Source organism: Zootoca vivipara, chromosome 2 (assembly GCF_963506605.1).
Source record: "Zootoca vivipara chromosome 2, rZooViv1.1, whole genome shotgun sequence".
In the NCBI taxonomy this organism is placed as follows: Eukaryota; Metazoa; Chordata; class Lepidosauria; order Squamata; family Lacertidae; genus Zootoca; species Zootoca vivipara.
Genome location: NC_083277.1, coordinates 10,436,529 through 10,449,250, shown reverse-complemented (window position 1 = coordinate 10,449,250; position 12,722 = coordinate 10,436,529). Strand labels below are relative to the sequence as shown.

Here is a 12,722-nt window from a genome sequence, read left to right as displayed (position 1 = left end):
CCCAGTAGTGATGTATGGAAGTGAGAGCTGGACCATAAAGAAGGCTGATCGCCGAAGAATTGATGCTTTTGAATTATGGTGCTGGAGGAGACTCTTGAGAGTCCCGTGGACTGCAAGAAGATCAAACCTATCCATTCTTCAGGAAATCAGCCCTGAGTGCTCCCTGGAAGGACAGATCGTGAAGCTGAGGCTCCAATACTTTGGCCACCTCATGAGAAGAGAAGAATCCTTGGAAAAGACCCTGATGTTGGGAAAGATTGAGGGCACTAGGAGAAGGGGACGACAGAGGATGAGATGGTTGGACAGTGTTCTCGAAGCTACGAACATGAGTTTGACCAAACTGCGGGAGGCAGTGCAAGACAGGAGTGCCTGGCGTGCTATGGTCCATGGGGTCATGAAGAGTCGGACACGACTAAACGACTAAACAACAACAACAAAGAAAAGAAGTAAGATCAAATACAGAAGGTTTGCAAGCAAATACAGAAGGATTGCAACATCTTAGCAAAGACGTAAAGGCCAATACAAATAATTTGGAGTCCTTGGAGAGTTGAGAAAATCAAATGAAAAGATTCCAAGAGCTCTGGCCAGGTAAAGAATAATTTTTAGAAAGTTTTAAGTTGATAATAATAAGACAAATTCCAGTAGCAATCCAGTTTTTAAAAATCCAGGACAAGGCCCTGTTTCGGTTTATTATTCATCAGCTGGAATGACAAAAAGTCTTGCATTAAAAATGTGTCTTAGAATATTATATTACATTCTGTCTTCTTTATATATACAATTATATACAGAAAATTCCAACAGACAGAGACAGCACACCTTTTGTCATCTTTACATAGGAGATATATAGAAAATTATATATAGACTTATAAGAAAGAATTATTATAACAAACAAAAATGGAAATTGCTTACATGGAATTCTAAAATGGACCCAGTGAGAGGGGAATTGAGAAAGTCAACAATGTTAAGTATAAATGTAACAAATGATGTTTTTCTTTTTTATGTTTTCTTTTTTGTGTGTGTGTGTGTTTTCGCTTTTGGAATGTTGTTTTTGTATTTTGGAATATTGGAAAACGAATAAAAATTATTTGGGGGGGGGAGTACGAATTAGAACAGTAGAGGAGAAGAGGAGATTCTTGGAGAAGAACACTAAAGATTTTGAGTCAGAAGGAGGACCAGGACCAGGATTGGCAATGGGAGCAGCGCAGTTATTTGGATTGGACATAGGAGCAGGGGCCAGAGCTGGAGCAGCACAGTAGATCAGCATGGCCTTGAGAATATTATCATGGAATGTGATTGGTTTGAACCTACGAGCCAAAAGAAATCAAATTCATCACACGTTGTTAAAACAAAATGTGGGTGTGATATGTTTACAAGAAACTCATAAATAAAAGGCCGGGACAAGATTTTATTTCGGTATTTAAGGTGAAAGAAAGAGGAGTGATAATTTATGTAAAAGAAAAATTTAACGCAAGGATGTTTAAGGATGAGGGAGATATGTTGCAGTTGAAGTAATAGCGCAAGGTGAAAAAAGTTTTAATGGTTGGAATTTATGCACCAAATGATGGCAAGGCTGAATTCTTCGAGAAGCTATATGATTATGGACTATTTGGATTACAAAATAGTGTTGATGGGAGATTTTAATGGGGTTGTCTCCACTTTGATGGATAGAATGCAAAGACAAAAGTATTCAAATGATGGGAGATTACCAAAGACTTTCTTTGAAATGGTAGACAACTTTGATATGATTGATACGTGGAGATTGAAGAATCCAGTGGAAAATGATTTTACGTTCTATTCAGATGCAAATCGTGTAGCTGTTTGGACTGTGTATGTACAACTAGAGTAAATATTCAGGGTTCCTTCAGATGGAGGAGGAATGATGCATTACTGAGAAATGAGCAGATTGTGAAGAAGGTCCAAAAGACCCTAAAGGACTATTTTGAGATTAATTTGAATACAGATACAGAAACAAGGGTCATTTGGGACGCAAGCAAAGCAATAATGAGAGGATTTTTGATTCAGCAGCATGCAATAAGGAAGAAAACCCAATATGAGATATAGGAAGAGATTTGCTAATTGTATTATTGAGCTAAATCTGATCATATAGTTTGCATTGTCTGCATTGTCTAATTCTGCTTGTGTGGCTCAGCCCCATATTCCTTAGATGCTTGCTTTTCTCTTTGCCTCTCTCTGTGCCAAAGTGTAATGTAAGCATAAGGAACAGCGAGACAGGATGCCCTGCTAGCTATCAAGGCCGAATGGCTGGCCTTGTCTGATGCTACCAGTGTGACGCACAAACCAGCCTTGCTGAAGGCTGATGGTACAGGGTCATTTTGATGAGTTTTACATTGTCAGCATGTGTGTATGATAAGGACAGGACTCGGATCTTCCTGTATGTGTATTTGTAACCTATGACCTTCTTTACATCTGCACACTTACAGAGTGGATTCATGGGGAGGGGGTAGAGGAGCCCAAAAGTGGATAAAAGCCTCATGCAAACTGTCTTTCTTTGCTCTTGTCGTGAAGCATCACCAAGTGCCTTCTCTATAGAGAAATAAACTCTTTCTCTGAATTCAACCCTCGGTGTCGTTATTGACTGTCTTTCTCCCTGCCGGGCGCAACGCAAGGAACCCAGCTGAAGCCAATAAGGCAACAAGAAAAAGGAGAATATTCTGTCTCAACTGAAGGATAAAGAGAAAAAAATTGAGAAGCAATCCCCGGCACTAAAAGCTTTTGTTGGAAAAGTGATTCCCCAGATGCTATATGGGGTAGAACTCTGGGGATGGAATCAGAAGCTGCTAGAACGGCTTGAAATCTTCCAGAATTTTTATCTCAGAAGAATTCTAGGCCTCCCTCAGGGTACTCCGGTAGCCTTCTTAAGAGTGGAAGTAGGATTACCTTCTGTGTCTGCCAGGCCCACTTAAGATTTCTGCGTTTTTTCATCAACCTCGCAAATGCCTCAAACACCTTATTGGCTAAACAAGCTTTTGTATCTTTACAACATAATACTACTTGGCGCAAAACCTATTAGACATTCTATCCAGATACAATCTACCCGAGTTTAATACTCTCAAACTGTGGAGCCCTGATAAAGTTCGGGAATGGATCTTTGAAAAAATTGCCTTTTTAGACACCACGAAGATAAAAAATCTGGGTTTTCCTACTGGTTTCCCCGAGTAAAAGCAGTCAAAATCTGTGCCAACTACCTGGTGGATATCACTGATCCCACCCTTCGGAGAGCTTTCACTATGGCCCGGTTTCAAACATTGCCAACTGCATACCTGACCAGTAGATTTACAAAAATCCCAGCAGAACACCGTTTATGCCCTTGCTTTATGAAAATTAAAGAGGATCCTCTATTGCCCCATTTGCTCACTGGAAGGACAGATCGTGAAGCTGAGGCTCCAATACTTTGGCCACCTCATGAGAAGAGAAGACTCCCTGGAAAAGACCCTGATGTTGGGAAAGATTGAGGGCAGTAGGAGAAGGGGACGACAGAGGACGAGATGGTTGGACAGTGTTCTTGAAGCTACGAACATGAGTTTGACCAAACTGCGGGAGGCAGTGGAAGACAGGAGTGCTTGGCGTGCTACGGTCCATGGGGTCACGAAGAGTCGGACACGACTAAACGACTAAACAACAACATTGCCCCATTTAGAGCAGTTGGTGGTAAACCATCAGAAAACCAAAGTTTTGGTCTTCACAAGGAAACATAAATTACATAGATGGAGCATGGACAATCACCTAATTGAGCAAGTTAAAGCCTTAAAGCCTTTAAATATCTGGGCATAGTCTTTCAGGCATCCGGGCTTTGGGACATACACCAAAAATGGGTCAAAGAAAAAGCAGCCCAAAGCGTAAAGATGTTATCCCGCTTTTTTCACACGAAGGGCTGCAAATACATTCCAGCAGCCCTCGAAGTCTTCCAAGCCAAACTGCTGGCCCAGATACTATACGGTGCCCAAATCTGGAGGGGCAATCACTGCAGAAATCTTGAAACTGTTCAATCTAAATCCCTAAGACAGATTTTTGCAGTTCCACCGTGTGTTCCAAATGCTGCATTACGTCTGGAAGCAAGTCTGCCCTCTGTAGAAACCCGATCCTGGCAAAGAACACTGAATTATTGGCTCCGCATAAATTTAAATCCGTCCGGCCTACTGCCTCTAGTGCTACAGGACTCGCATAAAAGTGCGTGGTCCAAACTAGTGCACCAAAAACTCCTTTCCTGCGGACTCCATCCACATCAGCTCTCCTTATGATGGGCCATACCAATGGTTTGCCTTCTTTCCCCCCTCCCAGCTGGAACCCCTGTCACGCTATCTGTATAAATGAACCACCTCAAAATTCAGACGTGCTTTTACTTTAGCCAGAGTAGATGTGTTGCCCTCCACCGTACTCGAGGGCAGATTTCAAAAGATTCCAGCGGAAAAATGACTCTGCCGCTGTGGAATCGGCAACACGGAAACAGTGGCTCACACCCTTCTGTCATGTCCCCTCTACAAAGACTTGCGGCTCGATCTAATTACACCACTACTTCTAACTATCCCAGGCCGCCCAACTGAGGCCACGTTATTATTTATTTATACCTAGGCGAATAATAGTGGAAGAAGGAAGTATGTACAAGACTATCTGGAGAAAGAGAATCTAGAGAATAATCTAGTGCAGTGGTTCCCAACAGGTGGTCCGGGGACCCCCAGGGGTCCGCGAGCTATGCCAGAGGGGTCCGCAAGATGCTATTATAATAAAAAATATATTAAATATATTTCGTTTGATAACAGATTTTTTGTTTTGGCCGCTTCCTGCATGAGCAGAGTCTAGCGCAAAACTAGAATTAGATAGAGGCAGTAGTTCTGCTGTATGCCGTTAGGTGGCGCTTTACAAACACTACTGTTTTGCAAAGAGGCAGCGCGCGCATTCTACTAACGCTCACCTCCCCAAGATGCTTTGCGCGCGTCGGCTTCATTTGTGCGCTACTGCGCAGGTACCCTGTCTTCTCCATTCCCCTCCCTCCTCCCTGGCGCGCGCTGCCTCTTTGCAAAACAGTAGTGTTTGTAAACAAAGCGTTGTTTTTCGCGGAAGCTACAGTTCGCGTAGTTAAAAATGGACCGTTGGTTAAAAAGTGGTTCGTTAAAACGACAAAGGCCTACAGATGAAGAGGAAGATAATGCATTTGATGTTCAAGCAAGTAAGTCAGTGACTCTCGAACCGATCTTGTCAGTGTCCATTGAACCTAAATCGTCGGCATCCCTTGAACCTAACCCTTCCAAGATCAGTGTTAAGCTTACTGGAAAAATTAGAAAATATAACTCTGATTACTTGGAAATCGGTTTTACGGTTTAATGGGGGTCCTTGTCACAATAGCGAGCCGATGAGGGGTCCTCGATAAAATTTTGTTGGGAACCCCTGATCTAGTGGGGTGCTTAGAATGAATACATAAGAGGAGAAATGATATGATTAAACAGTGGGAAGGATATTAAGTAAATGAAATGGGAGGTACAGCAAGGAAAGTGAATATACAAAGGGAAGCATGTTGTAAAAAATAGGAAGCAAATTTTGTATTTTCTTTTTCTTTTTTCATTTTCTTTTCTCTTTTTTATTTTTTCTTGGTGGATTGGAATTATGTGTTTTGCCTAATACCGTATTATTTGACTGTACAGTAATTGTTTCTCTTTTCTCTTTATATCTTTTTTCTTTTTTGCTCAGTTTGATTGCTTTTTTTTATTTTTTAAAGAGTAGCCACGACGACCCTCTGACAAAAATGAATTTAAATTATTATATTCGGAACTTTATTATTGTTTTTGATGGAATCTTTGGATCCTGTAATAATGAGAGAGTGCGCATGCGCATGCGCCCTCCATCCCGCAGCAAGGTTTGAGGGACAGTGATCCGGCCCTCTACTTTAAAAGGTTGCTAGCCCCTGTCTCTGGGTGTGCAAAAAAGAATTTGGAAGTGTTTGTTTTCATTCTTGGGGGCCATGTTATTTGGCGACCCTCTCTTTATCAAGAGCTAACTTCAGGGCTATGAGAGGCTAAGGCAGGGGTCCCCAAACTTTCCTTGCCGAGGGCCGGTGCCACCAGCGCCAATTGCGCTGTGGTCCGGAGCGCGCGCCCATACACCTGCACACACATGATTTCCAGTGCACTTCCGGGTTGCCGGAACACTGGAAATATCTTGTGCGCATGCGCATGGGCCTCCTCCAGCCCGGAAGTGCGCCGGAAATGATGCTTGGGCATGCATACAAGCTATTTCTGACGCTCCCGGTGACCTGAAAGTGGGAGGCTGCACCGCGCCACGCCGGTAAGAGCGGGCGGGGGCAGCGGGGGTCGCCAGGGGCTGCATAAAAGAGCCTTGCGGGCCGCATCCGGGGAAGCCTTTGGGGAAGCCTGGGCTAAGGAAAAGCCTTTTGTTTGTTTTTAATTTTTAAAAAAACCTTCAAAATGTGACAAATGTTTGTGGGGCATCCACCTGTTGCTGCTGCTGAGGGGGCCCCTGGATCTCTGCCCCAAATGTCTACCTTGATGGGAGCATGATGGGAGAAGTCAAGTATTTTCTGCATATTTCTGGAATGAAATGGGTATGTCTGAAACCTTAGACAAAGTTAATGTTGACAACATTGAAGCTGTTGTTCATTAACCAATTAATGTCATATTTATCACTGCTGATGAAAAAAAACTCCACCCTTCAGAGAAACAAGGCAGTATTTCATACGATATAATGATGTCCTAAAAAAACACTTAATCAGATATATTTGCCTTCTGGAAGGTGGGGCAAGATGCTGAGGGAATCTGTATTATATCTGGAGGAGAGGGGGGGGGAAGGGAGCTCAGTGCACCCAAAGACACCAGTTGTTGGATGGAGTTGCGTCTATTAAAAGTGCATAGCCTTTGCCCCTCCATAAAGAAATAAATGGGGAGGAGACAAGAGCTGGAATAGCTGTCTAGAAGGAAAGGTAACCTGGGAACTTCATGTTGATTGACCACCCCAGCTCCCTGACCCCAAGAAGAGACTCATCCAGGGAGGCAGGTGAGCATTACAGCTAAACCCCATGTTACGCTCTCCAGTAGCTATTCACTCAGACAGGGGTATTATCATTCAGTTCTTAGTGTGTCCAGGGGGGCATGTGTTATACCTTTCCTTTTCCCCTTCCTTGCACTCCTGACAATAATCAAACCTTCACGCCAATGCTTTCAGCCCCAGAAGAGGAGTTCCCCTTGGTGTCAAGGGAGGGGTCCAAGGGAGCATCTGGAGCCCTGCCATTCCTTCTTTCCCTGGCCCCTTCCCCTCCTCTCTCGACCATCCCAGGGCCAGTCTTGACTCCCCAGCAGGAGACGGGATCTGTATGTGATGGTGAGATGTCCTGTCTGGCTGAAGGACCACTTCCTGTTTCCTGGAGCTCCATCCTTCTTTCTCATGCAAGGTGGAGTCATGAAGCAGCTGAAGGCTGAGCACACCTAAGGGCGACACAGAGAGGAGGCTGGATTCTGCTTAACCTTTCCCCTTCTGGATCAAAATCCACAAACAAAAAGAGGCAGTTTGGGGGCACAATCAGTTTTATGGAGCTGTGTTTAAAGATATTGCTTTGTGACACTAAGAATTCCCTTCTAAAAAAAATAATTAAGCATTAAGAGAATTTAAACTACATACCTACCTACCTACCTACCTACCTACCTACATAATTCTGTTTAAAACAAACAGATAATCACCCCCAAAAAAGCAGTCTGGTGCCACATTGCGTGGGGCTTACTGTAACACATTCTACATGGGGCTGCCTTTGAAAAGGGCTCAGAAGCTTCAACTGGCTCAAAGAGCTACAGACACATTGCTGACCAGGGCTGTCCATAGGCAGCACAGAACTCCCTTATTAGTGGGAACTGTGGTTCCCAATGAAGAGGGAGCCCAGGAATACAAGGTAGGAATTCAACTTGACACTTGCTAACAAAATCATTTCATAGCTTTTTGTGAGGGTGTGGCTGCTAGCCTTTAACCTGGGATGAGCACTAAGAATTCAGTGTCGTTTGCTCTGTTGTTAAAAATGAAATAAAATGCTTGTTCTGCTTCCAAAGAAACCATTTAGAATGCATTTTTATTTTTTAATATTAAAAATTCACTATTTTTAACAGCTGTGCCAAGGTGCTCCTGTGCAATGCAATATTAATCCAATGTCAGAATAACAAAAGAATGAAACATCTCATGAGAGCCTTGTTTTTAAAATATACAGCTAAAAAAAGCTAAAAACTCCTAAAACACTTACCAGATACAAATCTAAAGCCAGTGGATGCTTACTGAAGATGGCTAGGAGAAGCCGCAGCAGCAGTTGAAAATAAGTAATGCAATGATGAAGAAGCTTAGGATCTCCCTCTGTGGACCAGAGAGAGGATAGCTCACTGGATTACACAAAGGCAGGGCCGGCCCTACGGCCAGGCTGGGTGGCGCAGGGTGCCAGGGCGCCGGGTTACCAGGGGGGCGCCGTGCGGCTGCACCCGCAGCAGCCACGCTGTACCCACCAGACAGCCGTGTTGAGAAACCGGGGGGGCGTGCCGCCAGAGGGATCATCGCGCCAGGGCGCCAGATATGCTTAAGACGGCCCTGCATAAAGGACTGAACATTGCTTGCAATCTGCTACTTTATCATGTTCATCTTATTGTAAGCCTATGAAAGACTGTTCTGCAGTAAAGCTTCAAAAATTATTCTTGTGATGGAGAAAACTTATTTCCACACAAGGTCCAGACCAGGAATTCCATGGAACAACTTTAACAAGTACCTGAAGAATCATCAGAGCACTGGGGGGCGCTGCATAAGTGGATTAGTCATGCTGGCCACATGACCCGGAAGCTGTACGCCAGCCCCCTTGGCCAGTAAAGCGAGCTGAGCACCACAACCCCAAAGTTGTCCGCGACTGGACCTAATGGTCAGGGATCCCTTTACCTTTACCTTACCTGAAGGACCAAACAACGATGTAGCCGTGCTCTTTTCCATCCCTTTCCAATAATTGCAAAAATCTGTTCCTCAAAATGGTTCTCCCTTCACTGCAGTCATCTGAAGGCATTGGCAACCAACTATGCCCTGTTGGCCCCGATATTTCTCAGTATGAAGGCTCCCTCCTCTCTTGAATGGAGGCAGGAGACCAGAGACAGCGAAGGAAAAAGCAGGGAAAGACAGACCCAGGGATGTCCCTGATTTATAGAAGCTGTCATCAGTTTCTGATTTGATGCTGAGGGTATGGGGTTATCCGCCCCCCAAGTTGTCTGAAGGCAATCCTGTGTAGGGAACTTTTTAAATGTTTTATGTTTTATTATGTTTTTATATATGTTGGTAGCTGCCTGGAGTGGCTGGCGGAACCTAATAAGATGTGTGAGGTATAAATAGTAAAATTATCATTATGGAATGGGACGACCCTATTATTATTGGAGAAATGTTGGAGGGTATGGAAAGATAACAGAGCCCGACCCTGGCATCTGTTGCTGAAGCTAAGTGATCGCATGATCTATTCCCGGCCAGCAGAGCTGGGAACTGAACTCCCTCCTCCAGCTGCTAGGCATTCAGGCAGCTGGTGGCATTCTGCCTGCTTCATGAAATGGTATTTCAGGAATATTTCCTGTTGAGGATTTGGAAACCAGTGACTGCATACTGATCACAAGGAGACTTATTTGTGTGCAACATACTGTACTGAATAGTTTAAAAAAACGCCAGGTATATTCCAATGTTAGAATAAATTTTGAGAGACAGCATTCTAAACAATACCTACTTATTACAGAAGACACCGAAAGGGTATAGAAAGGGGAAGTTTTTGTGTTTCTCTAAAAAAAATATTGGACTATTGTGTACACAATTTCAAGGTAACATTACACTTTATTTCCACTTTTTCTCACACGGAATTCGAACTCACAACCCTGAGATAAAGCATCTCACGCTCTACCGACTGAGTTAGGACAGCTCAGCGATTTGTGTGTGCGGGGACACTGATCTAGAGAAGGGTGCAAAAAAGGTTGCTCCCTGCTGCTCCAGAGCTAGGAATGGTCCATATCTCATAGGGTAGTCTATTTGCCCTGATAGTTAAGAGCAGAACCTTCAGGATCAGAAGCAGCGGGCAGCAAATACGAGGGCAGGGGAAGCAGCAGGGCGGTCTCGCCGCCTGCACGATGCATTCGCCTTGCAAGGGGGCGCATCCAGACTTGCAGCTGCGGATCTCCTCCCGGCTGGTCTCCCATGGCCCAACCCACAGCCAGCGAGCTCCGATGCTCAGAGAGGCAGGAAACGGGGCCAGCCAGGGGGACTCGAGAGTGGCTGCACTTTCCTGTCCCCCCCGCCCAGGAGAGCGGAGGAGCAGCGGGCAGTGGCCTGGCGAGTTTCCTCGGAGAGGAGCCGGATTCCGGTGCAGGGACGGAGCGAGGAGTCAGAGGTGCAGGAGGCGTTTGGGGGTGGGGGGCAGGAGGACGAAACAAGATGGGGAGGATGGGAGCATGTGCGCCTCGCCTGGCAGAATCAGCCCCCGAGTCCAGGCAGAGGCTGCAAGGCGCCCCCCCCCAACCGGGCAGGAAGGGACAGGGCATCGCAGGAGGGCATAGGGGCAAACCCTGGCATCTCTGGGTCAGGCTGGCACAGACCCTGCCTGAATCCTTGGGGAGCTGCTCCCTTCAGTCCTATAGACGATGCTGAGCTCAAGGGGCACAATGAGGGGTCCAAGGCAGCTGCTGCTTCGCGATGGAGGCTGCATGTAGTCGCCCCCTGATCAGCGGCGTACCTGGGGCTTTTGCCGCCCCTCTGCCTGTCCCTCATCAGGGAGCCCCGTCCTCTTCCACGGTCCTCCCCTCGGCGGAGAGGGAAGGGGAGGCAGGGGGGAATGGAAGAGCAGTGCACGGGGTGGGGGTGGGGGCTCTCACTGTGCACCCCCGTGACATCTGTGGCGGGCCACTGCTCCTGCCCCTTTTCCTCTGCCAGTGTCATTGATAAACCTATCACCCTCCTTCGTGAATTTGTCAGATGCTTTTTAAAGCTCTCTAAGCCATAGCTGTCAAGTTCTCACCTTTTTAAAGGGAAATTCCCTTATGCTTAATAGGCTTCCTCACGGGAAAAGGGAAAACTTGACAGCTGTGCTCTAAGCTTTACCATCACTGCATCTTGTGGCAATGGTGTCCATCAGATTCATTTAGCAAGGAAATGGCTTCTTTTGCCTGCCCCAAATCAAGGTACACTGTGCCTACACATGGAGGTTCTGTTGATCTGTCACTGTTGATAAAACAATTGATGGAACTATCCTCCAGAGAACGCATCTGATCTTTTCCCAAGCTGTCAAAGCTAGTGAATTCATAAAGGTAAAGGGACCCCTGATCGGGGTTGCACGCTCATCTCGCTCTATAGGCCAAGGGAGCCGGTGTTTGTCCGCAGACAGCTTCCGGGTCATGTGACCACCATGACTAACCCCTTCTGGTGAACCAGAACAGCGCACAGACACACCGTTTACTTTCCCGCCAGAGTGGTACCTATTTATCTACTTGCACTTTGACGTGCTTTCAAATTGCTAGGTTGGCAGTGACCTCCTGGGTCTGCATATAAATAAGTGAGAGAGCCTTAAGCCTGTTTCTTTAAAGGTTTTATCTTCCACCTTCCCCAGTAATACAGCTGAGTTTTCAGGTGAAGACTGAGAGTTGAAGTGGGTGACAGTTTTGAGAGTGCAGAGGAAAGGAGGATTCTTTGGAAGTGTGGCATTTGGAAAGGAATTAATGATAATAAAAACATTGAAGACAGTATTGTAAAAAGACTAAGGAAGGCGAAATCGAAATTAGCTATTAATGTTCAGAGTATTACTCATTTCATTTCTATACTGCTTCATATTTTTAAGAAAAATATATCAAAGCAATTAAAGGAAAATCTCAATACAGTTTGTGTCCGTAGGCTGTTTAGAACATTAACTCTGTAGATTCAGGAGTTCTCTCTTCCTGATAGTCTCAGATTTTATTGTTCTTTCCTATAGAGCAAGAGGAACATTTATGGGCTTAAAGCTGCATTGATTCTGGAGGCCGCATTCCAGTGTGCTTTGTGGCCAATGTATGCACATGCATGCACACACACAGAAAAAAGATGCAGACCATAAAGCCACATGCACACATGCCAAATGTGCTGCACACACTCACACGACATGCCATATTGCATACATAGAAGTCTTGCAAACACAATCAGCAGACTTCCTTCAGCCCCTTCTAATGGCTTTTTAAAATCCCTTTCTAGTTCTGCATTTTGTTACTATGCTTATTGCTATGATTCAAATCTTACCTCCCCAATTCTTAGTCCTATTCACAATAATTTGTAAAATACTCCCTACAAAGCTTCCTGTAACCCTACAAGTGATGTTAAATAATTACAATTGTCTTTCAAATACAACATGAATTTCTTCCAGTCCTTCAGGAAAATCTGGTCCTGCTGGTTCCGAATTTCCCCTGTTAATTTCGCCAGCTCGTCATAGTCCATCAGTTTCGTTTGCCATTCTTCCTTTGTTGGCAGGAGTAATAATATATTTCAAAAACTGACTACAGTGGAACCTCGGGTTGCGGACATAATCCGTTCCGGAGGCTTGTCCGCAACCCAAAGTTTCCGCGAGCCGAGGCGCCGCAACTCCACATGCGTGCTGCATGGTTTAGCGCTTCTGCGAATGCACGAGCATCAAAACCCGGCACTTCCAGGTTTGCTGCGGTCTTAAGCGGAAGGTTATGTAGCCCGAAGGCAAA

At 45.2% G+C, this 12,722-nt stretch overlaps 1 protein-coding gene across 1 annotated transcript in view; it reads left to right on the top strand.

Moving 5' to 3' along the window:
- Positions 1-12,722, top strand: part of LOC118081151 (oocyte zinc finger protein XlCOF6-like) — a 35,207-nt gene that overhangs the window by 15,453 nt on the left and 7,032 nt on the right. The window lies entirely within an intron of this gene.